The 16467-nt window shown below is 49.7% G+C and overlaps 1 protein-coding gene across 1 annotated transcript in view; it reads right to left on the bottom strand.

Moving 5' to 3' along the window:
• The window catches only part of LOC140408573 (actin-binding LIM protein 2-like), a 512880-nt gene that overhangs the window by 279457 nt on the left and 216956 nt on the right, over positions 1-16467 (bottom strand). The window lies entirely within an intron of this gene.

Genomic DNA, 16467 nt, shown 5'->3' on the forward strand with positions numbered 1-16467 from the left:
CGACGAGGATAGAGGACTGTGTCCCGGGGGTGGTCCACAAGGATCAAACTGGGTTCGTTAAGGGGAGACAGCTGAACACGAACATACGGAGGCTGCTAGGGGTGATGATGATGCCCCCGCCAGAGGGGGAGGCGGAGATAGTGGTGGCGATGGACGCCGAGAAAGCATTCGACAGAGTGGAGTGGGACTACCTATGGGAAGTGTTGAAGAGATTTGGTTTTGGAGAGGGGTTTATTGGATGGGTACAGCTGCTATATGGGGCCTTGGTGGCAAGTGTGGTCACGAACAGGCAGAGGTCTGACTACTTCCGTCTTTATAGAGGGACGAGGCAGGGGTGTCCCCTGTCTCCGTTACTGTTTGCATTGGCGATTGAGCCCCTGGCCATAGCACTGAGGGGCTCTAGGAAGTGGAGGGGAGTACTCATGGGGAGGAGAAGAACACCGGGTATCATTGTATGCAGATGATATATTGCTGTATGTTGCGGACCCAGTAGAGGGGATGCCTGAGATAATGCAGACACTCAGGGAGTTTGGGGAATTTTCGGGGTACAAATTGAATATGGGGAAGAGTGAGTTGTTTGTGGTGCATCCGGGGGAGCAGAGCAGGGGAATAGATGATTTACCGCTGAGGAAGGTAACAAGAGATTTCCGGTACTTAGGGATTCAGATAGCCAGGAGTTGGGGAACCTTACATAGGCTTAATTTAACACGATTGGTGGAACAGATGGAGGGGGATTTTAAGAGATGGGACATGGTGCCCCTGTCACTGGTGGGTAGGGTGCAGGCGGTCAAAATGGTAGCGCTCCCGAGATTCCTTTTTGTGTTTCAGTGCCTCCTGGTGATGGTCACGAAGGCTTTTTTCAAGAAAATCGAGAAAAGTGTCATGAGTTTTGTGTGGGCTGGGAAGACCCCGAGAGTGAGGAGGGGGTTCTTGCAGCGTAGCAGGGATAGGGGGGGACTGGTACTACCGAGCCTAAGTGAATACTATTGGGCCACCAATATCCCAATGGTGTGTAAGTGGATGGGAGAAGGGGAGGGAGCGGCGCGGAAGAGATTGGAGATGGCGTCCTGCAAAGAAACCAGCCTACAAGCACTGGCGACGGCGCCGTTGCCGTTCTCCCCGAAGAAATACACCACAAGTCCAGTGGTGGTGGCAACACTGAAAATTTGGGGGCAGTGGAGACGGCATAGGGGAAGGACGGGAGCCTCGGTGCCGTCCCCGATAAGAAATAATCATAGATTTGTCCCGGGGAGAATAGATGGGGGATTTGGAGCATGGCAGAGAGCTGGGATTGTGCAACTGAGAGATCTGTTCGTAGACGGGACGTTTGCGAGTCTGGGAGCGCTGACGGAAAAATACGGGTTGCCCCAAGGGAATGCATTTCGGTACATGCAACTGAGGGCTTTTGCGAGGCAACAGGTGAGGGAATTCCCGCAGCTCCCGACGCAGGAGATTTAAGATAGAGTGATCTCAGGGACATGGGTGGGGGATGGTAGGGTGTCAGATATATACAAGGAAATGAGAGATGAGGGGGAGAACATGGTGGATGAGCTGAAGGGAAAATGGGAAGAAGAGCTGGGGAAGGGATTGAGGAGGGGCTGTGGGCTGATGCCCTACGTAGGGTAAACTTGTCGTCCTCGTGCGCCAGGCTAAGCCTGATACAATTCAAGGTCTTGCACAGGGCGCATATGACCGGAGCAAGGCTTAGTAATTTTTTTGGCGTAGAGGATAGGTGTGCGAGATGTTCGAGAAGCCCAGCAAACCACACCCACATGTTTTGGTCATGCCCGGCACTGCAGGGGTTCTGGGTGGGGGTGGCAAAGGTGCCTTCGAAGGTGGTGGGGGTGCGGGTCGAGCCAGGCTGGGGGTTGGCTATATTTGGGGTTGCAGAAGAGCCGGGCGTGCAGGAGGCGAGAGAGGCTGATGTTTTGGCCTTTGCGTCCCTAGTAGCCCGGCGAAGGATATTGCTGATGTGGGAGGAAGCCAAACCCCCGGGCGTGGAGACCTGGATAAATGACATGGCAGGGTTTATAAAACTAGAACGGATAAAGTTTGCGCTAAGGGGTTCGGCTCAAGGGTTCACCAGGCGGTGGCAACCGTTCATTGACTACCTCGCAGAACGATAAAGGAAATGGGAAGGTAACAGCAGCAACCCAGGGTGGGGGGGGGGGGGGGGGGGCTCAGGTGGGACTTCAGGGGTGGTTTTGGTATAGATATTTGTACTTGGTTATGTATATTGGATTGTTTGATTTTATTATCTGGAGAGTTATTATTTTTGTTATGGCAGTTGCCATTTAATTTATATATTATTTATTTACTTGTTAAAACGGTCACTATTATTTATATTGTTTTATTGTTGAAAAAGGGAAAATCTTTGTATTGTTTTGTTTGGCCGAAAAATTGAATAAAATATATTTAAAAAAAATAAAAATAAAACAAACTTTAATTTAAAGACAGAATTAACCACATTATCAAAGGAAATAGCTTTACAATTATCAGTTAGGTAGTTCTTAAACAAAAGGAAAATCTGAAATGTACTATCTATACCGGTTATTAACTCCAATTAAGCAACCCAATAAAGTTCAAATATCATTTATAAATAAAGTAAACACACAGATTACTTGCTTAGTTGGGTGGACCTTTGAAGAGAGTTCCAGATTCAGTTTGATGAGATAACAGAGAGGGTTGATGAAGGTAAGAGCAGATTCAGTACACTTCTGCTCAACCTAGCAGCATTTGCCAAACCTGCTGTTCAACTTAAAATCCTTCTGTCTTGTCACACTCAAATCCTATGGCAAACTGCAAAACAAACCTACTGACAGACCTGGCTCCTCCCATTTATTACATCATCTGTATCCCACTAAGATTTTGCATGGCCTGCTTAGCTAGGACTAAACACCACTCCGCCATAGCTTCTCCAGCGAATTTCCAGTAATCATAACAATGTTCCATAAATCCTCTGTATGTAAATAAGTAAATGTTTAGAATCAATCATGACCTCACCTTTTAGGACTTCTTAATTACAACTTTAACAGGCACACGTCTGGATAGCTTAACTTAGGTTATTTGATAATATTACTACAAGAAATATATACCTTAAATATATACCAGGCTTTTATTAACATTACTGCCACAAATATAAAATATATAACAATTTCTATATTCATCACACTAGAACCTTCCCCACCATCAAATTTAAACAGACGCGTCTATTGTTACTGGTGGGCATCGTTCAGGAATCTTTGGAGTGGTAGACAGTGACAATCTTGAGTACAGTATTTATAAAGAGGTTTGTAATAGCATAACAAGATGGCTCTGGAAGCTGCTGAGGCTTTTCTCCATGTGGAGGACCTGCCTTTGATTTATTTGCAAGGCCTTTCAAAAGACAAGTCAATTGAATTGAAAAGTGAATTAAAAATAGATGTGTCGGCTAAAGTGAAGAAGGCAGAGATATATTGGTTGAGTGCTTGGGTCTGTTACAAACGCAGGAGAACCCACAAGCAAGTAGCCCAAATAATGTGGCATGAGAGGCATTTTCTGGTGGGTAAACCAAGGGTTGCAGTTCAAGCATGAAAGCGAATTTTAAAAAAAGGAAGAGAGTTGGAGATGTGGGGAAAATATAGGGCATTCCAAAGAACATTTGAAGTGACAAAATTGGAATTAGAGGAAAAAGCAAATGAGAGAGTTCCAGTTTACAGCGCTAGAAATGAAAAGAGAGTTGCCAGGCGCTAGAGCGGGGATCAACCCTGCAACAGAACCCAGTGGGGATACGCTTATGTTTAAGCAGGTCCTACCAAAATTTGAGGAAAAGGAAGTAGAGGCATTCTTCTTGGCATTTGAGAAAATAGCAACCCAAATGGAGCGGCTGAAGGAAAAGTGGACACTACCCATCCAAAGTAAACTGACAGGGCAGGCACAGGAAGTTTATGCTTCACTGTTAGAGGGGATGTTGAAGGATTATGACAAGGTGAAAAGGGCTATTCTATTTTCCTATGAATTAGTTCTGAAGGCATACAGGCAAAAGTTTCAGAATTTAAGGAAACAGATGGGATAGATATATATTGAAATTGAAAAGGTTAAATAGAACAATTTTAATAGGTGAATTCGAGCATTGGGACTTGAAACTACCTGCGAGGCTCTGAGAGAAATCATTCTCTTGGAAGAATTTAAGGATTCACTACCTTCTGTGATAAGAACACATATTGAAGGCCAAAGAGTTATAAGCAGCAATAATGGCTGATGATTATGAGCTGATCCATAAATTTAAACCTCTGTTCCATCATCCCCATAATTTTGAAAAGGATTGGAAGTGGGAGAGTGAAAGGCAGGCAGATAACCAAGGTAAGGAATGGATAGCTGGGAATACTCCAAGATCTTCTTCTCTGACTGGAAAAGAAGGTACTGAGGGTGGAGGTGAGACGCGAAGGCCAAAGTGTTACCATTGCAATAAAGTGGGGCAATTTATGGATCAGCTCATAATCATTCAGCATGTTGGAATTTGCGAGGAATGCCCAAGGGACTTTCTGGAGTTCAGAAGGAGGATTCGGAAATGGAACAAAAGTGGAGAATACTGCAGGGCAGACTATAGATCCAACTAGAACTAGGAAGGCCTGAGGTACACACTGCTGTGGGTGCAAGTTTGGCAAATGAGGTAGATGGGAGATATGCAGGGTTTTTGTCTAAGGGGAAGATCACCCCATTTTCATCAAACGATGTAGTCAAACCCAAAACTATTTTAAGGGACATAGGTGCTGCACAACTCTCTTACTGGAGGGGGATTTGGTTCGATGAAAGCTAAGGTGTCAGTGAATGGGGTAAGTGGAGATGATATCCCAGTTCCATTGTATAAAGTACAATTGGAGTATGATTCATTGGTTAGGTCCAGTAGTTGCCAGAGTGTTTAAGAAGTTACCAGTAGATGGAGTAGACTTACTTTTGGTGAATAATCGGCAGGAGTGAAGGTTGTAGCTTCACCCATGATTTCAGAGTCAAAGGGAAGATAAGGAGACAGGACAGATGCAGGAACAGTTTCCATATATTTGTCCTTCGTATGTGGTGACTATGGCAATGGCTAAATAAAGTTCATCAGAGATTAAAGTCACACCACAATCGGATGGAAGAATAGTTGAAACTATCCTTGAAGATGAGGATAATTCTGAGGAAGTGTTTCGTAGGACTTCATTAATTGAGGTCCAGAAGGCAGGTAATAGATAAACCACAACACAAAATTAAACCAGCATATTTAATACCCATACCAGGGTTTGAAGAACCATTTAGTTGGATATCGATAGATTGCATAGGACCGTTGCCTAAAACAAAGACATGTTTGGTTCACCATCTTCTCAAGGGCAAGTAGGGATGCATAATAAATGGCGGACTTGCCAGCGATGCCCACATCCCGTGAAAGATGCAAACCAAAATTCACCAATGGAACAAATATAAATATATTGTTCATCTCTGATGTATACGTGTATGTCACGGTAGACTAGGGGGAGTCTAAGGAGTAAACTTTAATTTTTACAAGTTGTCTGTGATTATTTATAGCAAACTTACATGTTACAATAAATCCCTATACAAATCATAGCAAAAACTAAGGCTTGACTATTTGAGTTATCAGCTTTATACTGGCTTCCTAATGTTGCTATGGGTGGTTAATGAGAATCCAAATCTTCAGTACATGACGCATGACAAAATAACAAATCCTATAGTGACATTTAATTCTGTCCTTCTACCTTTACATTCATATATGCAAGGAATGTGAATGTAATTGGGCACTTATTGCCCAATGTTCTTGACATTCTCCAACTATGACAATATAATACTGCTCAAGAAATGCATTTGTGTAACCAAAGATGCACTAATCCTTTTCTGTGTACTCTAACGTTCACAATTGATCAAAGAGGCACTTTTAAAGCATTCAACCAAGTTGTAATGTCAAAGAAAATAAATAGAGCACAAAAGTATGGACCAATAACGATTGCCATAGCACTTAATTTGCTGCCCTAGTTTCTAACCAACACAATTCAAGGATTTGCCCTTATTTTCAAGATGAAAACCTGCATCTCAAAGTGTAACCTTTTGTAATGATAGAAGCGGTGTCAAAAGTTCAACTGGTTATTTCTGTGCCTTATCCTGTATAATCTATACATACCGAAGCCAAAATTATTTGTTGGGTCATAGCTGACAATAGTATTCAGGACATTACAGTTGGATTGACAGAATTTCTTTTTACACCAGGAATGAAAATCTTGTGTTGTAAGGGAATCTGAAAGCATTACAGCTGTGGCAGAATTGCACTAAACTATGCTGTGAAATTCAGTTACACATTACACTTTGGAAAAATCCTCTTGGAATAATGTGGTGCTTTATGATTTCTCCTGTGCACCTTGAAATAATTCTTTGAGGTATATTTTCATTTTCACTTCTATTGGAGCAGATCACATGTCCCTTATAAAATCAGCCCACTTTCTATTCTGTTAATATCCTTCTATCTCTGTTCATGTCCTCCTATTTTTCCTTCTACAGAAAATCTTCAATCTGGTGAAAAACTACCTTTCAAGGAATAAATAATTGTGAGGTGTTTTTTGTTTTTGCTTCATAAAGCTCAACAACGAATTTGCAAGTGCACTTAGTAATACTTATACAGGGTGAATTTAAAATGACTTCACTTCTTAGGCTGAAGGTTATTGATATAAATCATTTTCTCCAGTACATGCAACTCAGAATTTCCTTGGATTGTCTGCGAGGCAACCATGAAAAGGATATCTTGACAATGATTTACTATGCATTGAAGAATGTACAGAATATCGGGCGAGACTTTTCCCAAAAATGGCAAGTGTCAGGTTCACAGAGAAACAGGAAGGTTTCCCAATGAGATCTCCCCAAACTTTGCACCTTTTGTGAAGGGGGTGTGTTTTGCGCTGTCACTGTCAGGAACTGGGCCTAAACACGTCGGCAAGCCCGGTCTCTCAGAGATTGAGGCGCCGTACCGAACTCAAAGTGAAATTAAAGACCCCCCATATTGATGGCATTTCCTCCTCTTCCCTCCCCCCTGTCGTGTTGGGTGTTCAGGTTCACAAACAAGCCAACAATGCTGGAAGTGGTGTAACGCTATTTTATTAACTGTTCAACTATGCTAACATACTGTAAACGTGGGTATAAGCAATACCAGCTTAACTGTGGACCCTTTCCTATCACTAGCTATGGTGAGGCACTCAGCACATGGTGAATGTCTGTGATGCAGGCTGTGAGCTCTGTGCTCTGAGCTGGCTGCTGCTAGAATGAGCAGGAACTCTCCTGTCCCCTGTCTTTATAGTGCTTGTGCTCTCACTGATGATTGGCTGTGGTGTTATGTATGCTGGTTGGTCCTACTGCATGTCCATCAGTGTGTGTATGTGATTGCACCATAATGTACTGATGTATATTATGACACCCCCCACACTCCCCAGATCGCTGGCCTGAGGGCATCAGGGTCTTCCCAATGGATCTCCCATCGGGCCCTGCACCTTGGCACTGCCCCCTGGTTGGCACTTCCACATCCCTGACCCCCAGGGGCTACAATGCCTCTGAACACCCCCCCCCCCCCCCCCACGGAATGGTCATCATGTCTGGTCTCCATTTGTGGAGACCAGTAGCGATTCCTGCTGGCGCCATGTCATGCCATCAGGTAGGAACATTGCATGTTCCCGGAAGATTCGGCGTTGAGCTGATTTTGAATATTTAAATCCATTTAAATAAACGTTAATCGGGTTCGCACCTTTGCTGGGCATGAACCTGATTAAGACTGCTGGGTGGGCTCGGGAAAATTGGGAACTGGTTGGTGCCCAGTGCAAATCCCCGTTTCAGGATTTTCACAACATAACAGGGTTTGCGCCTGGCGAAACGCATGAGAAAAGTCACTCTCATGGTATCTGAAGTAAAGTGATAAAGTAACCAATAAAAATCAGTGTCAATTACCTCTCATTGCTCTACATGGGTATGAGTGCCAATTATCTAACATTGGTCAAAAGCTAACTTATGCCTGGCTAAATAATTACTGTAAGTGTCGTTGATGAAAATTTAGCCAGCACCTTGTTTTAATCAGAACCAAAAGATGTGCTAATAATAAGGATAATTCAGAAATGGCACAATAGGCTGGAAAAGACACCCATGTTCACTCAAATAAATTGTCCACGAACTATCCAAGTATAAGGCAAAGGCATAAAGAACTTAATTTAACTTGCTTCTACATTTATCCCTTACCATGAATGCCTCATGTTAAGATTGTAACCCTGAAAATTAGTGTTAAGTGTCAAAGTGCGTGGACATCCGGTTGCGGCTATGCGGAGCTAGGTCGCACGTTAGAACATAGAACATTACAGCGCAGTACAGGCCCTTCGGCCCTCGATGTTGCGCTGACCTGTGAAACCACTCTAAAGCCCATCTACACAATTCCCTTATCGTCCATATGTCTATCCAATTACCATTTGAATGCCCTTAATGTTGGCGAGTCCACTACTGTTGCAGGCAGGGCATTCCACGCCCTTACTACTTTTGGCAGCTCCCGCTAGAAACGGACTTTTGGGCTCTTTTTAGAGCCCGTAACGGCGCTTGCTCGACGTTTCCCGGTGTGGGAAGGAGATAGCAACATTCCCCCAATAGTGTATGGCTTGGACCAGGAGTGGGGTGATCAAAAAAGTGGCAGTGAAGCATAAAAAGGTGCGAGGGAGGAAGACCAAGATGGCGGCGGGTGGAGACCAGGCAGCGTGGATGCAGTGGGTGTAGGAGCAGCAGGAGTTTCTTCAGCGCTGCTTTAGGGAGCTGAAAGCGGATCTGCTGGAGCCGATGAAGGCTACAATCGATAAGCTGCTGGAGACCCAGGTGGCCCAAGGGGCGGCGATCCGGGAGGTCCGGCAAAAGGTCTCTGAGAACGAAGATGAGATCCTAGGCCTAGCAGTGAAGGTGGAGGCGCACAAGGCGCTCCATTAAAAATGTCAGGAGAGGTTCGAGGAGATGGAGAACCGGTCGAGGTGAAAGTATCTGCGGATCCATTTGCGGATCCTGGGCCTCCCGGAGGGGCTGGAGGGGTCGGACTTGGGGGCCTACATGGTCACCATGCTGAATTCACTGATGGGAGCGGGGTCCTTCCAGGGGCCCCTGGAGATGGAGGGAGCCCACCGAGTGCTGGCGAGGAGGCCCAAGCCCAATGAACCGCCGCGGGCGGTGCGGTTCCACCGGTTTGCTGATCGGGAGTGCATACCAAGGTGGGCCAAGAAGGAGCGGAGCAGCAGGTGGGAGAGCGCGGAGGTCCGGATCTACCAAGATTGGAGCGCGGAGGTGGCGAAGATGAGGGCTGGGTACAATCGGGTGAAGGTGGTGCTGCACAGGAGGGGGGTGAAGTTCGGCATGCTGCAGCCGGCGCGTCTGTGGGTCATCCATAAGGACCGACATCATTATTTTGAGTATCCGGAGGAGGCGTGGGCCTTTGTTCAGGCCGAAACATTGGACTCGGACTGAGGGTCAGGGACGGGGGGTCGCGGTGGAGGGATGGTTGGGGATTGTTGTGTTGTATTTTGAGGGAGGGTTCTTTGTTGGTTCTTTGTTTTCGGGGGTTGGTTGGGCACTGACTTGGTTGGGTCCGCAGGGTGGGCTCGTGGAGGGGGTTAGGTAAACGGCTTCGGGGGTTGATGGCCAGCAGGGGGGGGATGGGGCCCGTGGGGGGGGTGAGGCCTGAGTTGGGGGTATAGGGACTGGGCCTGAAAAGGGAGCTGCACCAGAGGAGGCGGGGCCGGGCGAGTGGAAAACACGGGCTTTTTCCCGCGCTAAGGGCTGAAGGGGGTGGGGCCAGAGCTGGGAAGCGCAGGCTTTTTCCCGCGCTGGGAGTGGAAGGGGGAGGAGGAGAGCCTGCTGGTGGACAATGGGGGGGGGGTGAGGGGAAGTTCCACATGGGGGGGGGGGTCGAGGGAGTGGCGGGAGTGGTCGGGGTCAGGAGGAGTCGGCTGACTTACGGGAGTGCAATGGGGGGAGCAATGCAGCTAGGGGGGGCCTAGCTGGGGGGGTGGGGGAGGGAACCGGGTTGCTGCTGGAATGGCCAAGGGGGAGCTGGAGCCGGTAGCGGGGGTTGGGGTGGGGGTCTGCCGCTGTGGGGAACGGGTCGAGCGGGTTGGGGGGCGGGCACGTGGCTGGCCTAGGAAGGGATATGGCTAGTCGGCGGGAGAGGCAGCCCCCTGATCCGGCTGATAACCTGGAACGTAAGGGGGCTGAACGGGCTGGTCAAAAGGGCCCGGGTGTTCGCGCACCTGAAGGGGCTGAAGGCAGATGTGGCCATGCTTCAGGAGATGCACCTGAGGGTGGCGGATCTGGTAAGGTTGAGAAAGGGGTGGGTAGGCCAGGTGTTTCATTCGGGGCTGGATGCAAAAAATCGGGGGGGTGGCGATGTTGGTGGGGAAGAGAGTGTCGTTCGAGGTGTCGAGCATCGTGGCAGACAATGGCGGTAGGTATGTGATGGTAAGTGGTAAGCTGCACGGGGAGCGGGTGGTGTTGGTCAATGTATACGCCCCGAATTGGGACGATGGGGGTTTCATGCGGCATATGCTGGGCCGGATTCTGGACCTGGAGACAGAGGGCCTGATGATGGGGGGGGGGGGATTTCAATACGGTGCTGGACCCGGCGCTGGATCGCTCCAGGTCTAGGATGGGTGGGAGGCCGGCGGCGGCCAAGGTGCTGAGGGGGTTCATGGACCAGATGGGAGGGGTGGACCCATGGAGGTTTGCGAGGCCGGGGGCCAGGGAATTCTCATTCTTCTCCTATGTCCACAAGGCCTATTCCCGGATTGACTTCTTTGTTAGGAGTAGGGCGCTGATTCCGAGGGTGGAAGATACGTAGTACTTGGTGATAGCCATTTCCGATCACGCTCCACATTGGGTAGACCTCGAGCTGGGGGAGGAGAGGGACCAGCACCCACTGTGGTGCTTAGAGGTGGGGTTGTTGGCGGACGAGGTGGTGAGCGGGCGGGTCCGAGGGTGTATAGAGAGGTACCTGGAGGCTAATGACCATGGGGAGGTCCAAGTGGGGGTGGTCTGGGAGGCGCTGAAGGTGGTGGTCAGGGGAGAGCTGATCTCCATTAGGGCCCATAAGGAGAGGACGGAGAAGAGAGAGAGGGAGAGGCTGGTGGGGGAGATGGTGAGGGTGGACAGGAGGTACGCGGAGGTCCCAGAGGAGGGACCTTGGGGAGCGGCGCAGTGGAGCGGCGCAGGGGGGGCGGCGCAGTCTCCAGGCCGAATTCGATCTGTTGACCACCAGGAAGGCGAAGGCGCAGTGGAGGAAGGCGCAGGGGGCGGTATATGAATATGGAGAAAAGGCAAGCCGGATGCTGGCGCACCAGCTTCGGAAGCGAGAGGCAGCTAGGGAGATCGGGGGACTTAAGGATGGGGGAGGGAGCACGGTGCGAAGTGGGGTGGGTATCAATGGGGTCTTCAGGGACTTCTACGAGGAACTGTATTGGTCCGAGCCCCCACTGGAGGAGGGAGGGATGGGTAGCTTTCTGGACCGGTTGAGATTCCCGAGGGTGGAGGAGGGGCAGGTGGCGGGGCTGGGGCGTTGGTTGGGTTGGAGGAGCTGGTCAAAGGGGTAGGAAGCATGCAGGCGGGGAAGGCACCGGGGCCGGATGGGTTCCCAGTTGAATTTTATAAGAAGTATGCGGACCTGCTGGGCCCTCTGTTGGTAAGGATTTTTAACGAGGCAAGGGAAGGAGGGGCTTTGCCCCCGACGATGTCTCGGGCGCTGACCTCCATGATCCTGAAGCGGGACAAGGATCCCCTACAATGTGGGTCATACAGGCCGATCTCATTCCTAAATGTAGATGCAAAGTTGTTGGCGAAGATTTTAGCGACAAGGATAGAGGACTGTGTGCCGCAGGTCATTCACGAGGATCAGACGGGGTTCGTGAAAGGGAGACAGCTGAATACGAATGTACGGAGGCTCTTGAATGTTATAATGATGCCGGCGGTGGAAGGGGAGGCGGAGATAGTGGCGGCGATGGATGCGGAGAAGGCCTTTGATAGGGTAGAATGGGGGTAACTTGGTGGAGGTGCTGAAAAGGTTCGGGTTTGGGGAGGGGTTCGTCAGGTGGGTTAAGTTCCTGTATGAGGCCCCGTTGGCGAGTGTGACCACGAACAGAAGGAGATCAGAGTATTTTCGGTTACACCGGGGGACGAGGCAGGGGTGTCCCCTGTCCCCCCTGCTCTTTGCGCTAGCGATTGAGCCCCTAGCCATGGCGTTGAGGGAGTCGAGGAACTGGAGGGGGCTGGTGCGGGGTGGGGAGGAACATCGGGTGTCGCTCTATGGGGACGATTTGTTGTTATATGTGGCGGACCCGGGGCGGGGGGGGAATGTCGGAGGTAATGAGGATTCTCAGGGAGTTTGGAGATTTCTCCAGGTACAAGCTCAATATGGGGAAGAGCGAGTTGTTCGTTGTTCACCCAGGGGACCAGGGGAGGGGGATTGGTGAGCTCCCACTAAAAAGGGCGGAGAGGGGTTTCAGGTACCTGGGGGTCCAGGTGGCTAGGAGTTGGGTGGCCCTGCATAAGCTTAACTTCACAAGGCTGGTGGAGCAGATGGAGGAGGAGTTTAAGAGGTGGGATGTGCTGCCACTCTCCCTGGCGGGTAGGGTGCAGTCAGTTAAAATGACGGTGCTCCCCAGGTTTTTGTTCCTGTTCCAGTGCCTCCCCAGCCTGATCCCCAAGGCCTTCTTCAGGCGGGTTAACAGGAGCATTATGGGGTTTGTGTGGGCGCAGAAGACCCCGAGGGTGAGAAAGATGTTCCTGGAGCGGTGCAGGGATAGGGGGGGTTGGCGTTGCCTAACCTCTGTGGGTATTATTGGGCCGCCAACGTGGCGATGGTGCGTAAGTGGGTGATGGAGGGGGATGAGGCAGCATGGAAGATGCTGGAGATGGCGTCCTGTTTGGGGATCGAGCCTGGAGGCGGTGACGGCGCCGCTACCGCTTCCTCCAACGAGGTATACCACAAGCCCGGTGGTGGCGGCTACCCTCAAAATTTGGGGGCAATGGAGACGTCACAAGTGGGAGGTGGGGGCCTCGGTGTTGTCCCCGATACGGGGGAACCATCGATTTGTCCCGGGGAGAATGGACGGAGGGTTCCGGAGTTGGCACAGGGCAGGTTTGGAAGGATGGGGGACCTGTTTGTGGACTGGAAGTTCGCGAGCCTGGGTAAGGAGGAGAAGTTCGCCCCCCCCCCCGGGAACACCTTCAGATATATGCAGGTCACGGCGTTTGGCGTTTGTTAGGCGGCAGGTGGTGGAGTTCCCACTGTTGCCGCCACGCAGGGTCCAGGGAAGGGTGCTTTCGGGGTGTGGGTTGGAGAGGGGAGGATCTCGGCAACGTATCAGGTGATGCAGGAGGAGGAGGAGGCCTCGGTGGAGGAGCTAAAGGGTAAGTGTGAGGAGGAGTTGGGTGAGATCGACCGACGAGGGGACGTGGGCTGATGCCCTGGGGAGGGTGAATTCTTCCTCCTCTTGCGCGAGGCTCAGCCTCATACAATTTAATGTGCTGCACAGGGCACACATGACCGGGGCAAGAATGAGCCTGTTCTTTGGGAGTGAGGACAGATGAGTTAGGTACTCAGGGAGCCCAGCAAACCACACCCACATGTTCTGGGCATGCCCAGTGCTGGAGGACCTTTGGAAGGGTGTAGCGAGGACGGTGTGATGGATGGTAGATTCCAGGGTTGAGCCGGGCTGGGGGCTCGCAATATTTGGGGTTGCAGAGGAGCCGTGTGTGCAGGAGGCGAAAGAGGCCGGTATTCTGGCCTTTGCATCCCTGGTAGCCTGGCGTAGGATTCTTCTTCAGTGGAAGGATGCGAGGCCCCCAAGAGCGGAATCCTGGACCAACAATATGGCGTGGTTTATTAAATTGTAGAGGGTGAAATTTGCCTTGAGGGGATCGGTGCAAGGGTTCTTCAGGCGGTGGCAACCGCTCCTAGACTTCCTGGCAGAACGTTAGGAGATGGTCAGCAGCAGCAGCAACCCGGGGGGGGGGGGGGGTGAGGACTCGGGGGGGGGGGGGGAAGCTGGTTTGTTTCTCTTGATTGGGCGTGTATATTTGCTTTTGTGTTGATGATGGCTGTTAATTTATTATTTGTGTATACGGTGGGGGGTTTGTTCTTTTCTTTTTGTATTTTGTTGTTGATATTTTGTGAAAATTTGAATAAATTTTTTTTAAAATTTTTTTTAAAAGTGTCAAAGTGCACTCACTTCAAATCTCGTCTGTCAGCCACCCAGTGTCGGGAGCGCAGGGTGCACAAGATGCTCTGTAGCAGGGTGCGGGGCTCACTCGTGCCTGACACTGTGTCGCCCCTCACCCCCTCTGGAGGACTCCCGGAATCTGGCACATCATCATTGAAGGTTCTTTTATTTTTCTGCCTCCATAGATAATTCAGGCAGTGTCCTATTGGGCCCCCCTCCATCAACACCCTGACTCCCTCCCCCCCCCCCCCCCGCCCCCCCCCACCACCTTCCTTTCCCCTCCCTCCCCAGCATCCCCTTTCTTTCTCTTCTGTTGGTACAGAGGCGAGGGTATCTGGTGCCTGCAGCGCAAAGTTTAGTGCTTGTATCATTTGTTTTTTGTAGAAACGTGTTGTGAACTGTTTTAATAATCAGAGTATCCACCCCCCCCTCCCCGTACATTGGTACTGAGGGGAAGGTACCCTGTTTCTCCAACACAAAATTAGTGTTTGTACCGTTTGGCCTTGTATATATTTTTTACTGTTTTAATAAAAAGTAAAACACTTTTTGACACCGTTAAAGTTGGTGTGGACAGGGGGATCCCTTCATTTCTTTACCATCAAGGGCTTCTGTGTCACCAGGAGCACATTGGGTATATTCACCATTGCAGCAAAAATAGACATTCTGCCTGTAGAGTGAGGGGGAAAAGAGATGCTATTCCCATTGTTCTCTCAAAGGATCATGTGGTACTCCCTACAAAGAGAGCTACTTTTTGAAAAAATGGTACATAAAAAATTATGACCAAATCTTCAGGGATATTTGATCCCAAATTGAACACGTAGCTGGTTCCCACACCCATTGATAGCTTGGCCAGTGCACAAGTCATACCTCTGCTGACCACACATTAGGGGCTAATAAAGGTTTCCCTAAAAATTAACTTTATGCTGAAGATTGGTTAAAATACTTCCTCCATTGAGAGCTGAGGACAGTTTGGTTTCTCTTAAACTTGTTCAATTATAGTATTCCCAAGTAATCTTCGTTTTCCAAATAGTGCTATCACTTAGAACTAAACCAGAATGTTCAGAGATGAAGGGCGCGACCTAATGGCCGTGTTGTGCCGGGCGCGAATCCCTGCGAGCCGGTTCGATCGTGGGAGAGGCCGAAATCGGTAACCACGTTGGGCACCGATTGATTTCCGATCTATTTGGCCTGCTCCCGTTGGCAAGATCTGTATCCCGGCGCGGTGTGGCAAGAAACCAATAATCACCAATTAAGGCCAATCTCCATCCTGTCAATCGGAAGGACCCCCAATCTAACAACCTCCTGAGATCTAATCAGCTTCCCAGTAGTCAAGTGGGTGCCGTTTAGTGCATCTATTTAAAAATGTGAAGCTAGCGCAATGGCTGCTGTGGGGATCGAAGGAGGCGAGTAGCTATCTTTGGATTTGGGTAACCAGCCCGGGGGCACTGGGGCCGCTGTTCCAATGCTCGGAGTGTGGGGGAGCACCTGTGTGCACGGACCTGGTTGGGGGGTGGGGGGCACAGCCGAAAGCTATCGCTAATAGGGAATTGGCAATTCTAGTAATGTGAGCACTTCACAGCTCCCAAGCGGATCCCGATGGGTAGGCGTGTCATGTTGCAGGCGCGTGTTACTGCCTGGCATCCCAATCAGGCTGTGAGGTCTGGACACTGAACTCAGGAGGCAGCAGTCAATATTAAACACGCAATAGTTGGGCACAACACTGGGGACATCCCCAGGATGACCGGTTAGCTCTTGGGGGGGATAAGGGGTACCTGCTGAGGTCTAATGGCGCCATTACGGAGGCCGGAAACCGATGCGGAGAGCCGATATAATGAGGCCCATGTGACCACCCAGGCTGTCATTGAGCGGTGCAACAGATCAAGACCAAGGTCATGTGACCAGTGACTCCCATTTAAGGGGAGACACATCCAGCTATCTTCAGAAGAAGATTGAGAGGGTAATACGACATACGACAATGGTCAGTGCTAGGTGCAGATTCCAGAGGAGTAATAAGCAGACTCCGTGATAACGTGCTCTGTAACAGATTGCTGTCTTACCACGCGCGACTCAATAAAGACTGTGGTTTGGACAAGTCGAGATGTTTGGTGGATTCCTTCGTAAGGTATAGAAGACCAAACACAACATGAACGTGTTTCATTTCTCAGCAGTCACATTTTTCACTCTTATGAGCAAAAGAAAGGCACAAATAAGTGGAAGCTAATAGTTA

Source organism: Scyliorhinus torazame, chromosome 3 (assembly GCF_047496885.1).
Source record: "Scyliorhinus torazame isolate Kashiwa2021f chromosome 3, sScyTor2.1, whole genome shotgun sequence".
Taxonomy (NCBI): Eukaryota; Metazoa; Chordata; class Chondrichthyes; order Carcharhiniformes; family Scyliorhinidae; genus Scyliorhinus; species Scyliorhinus torazame.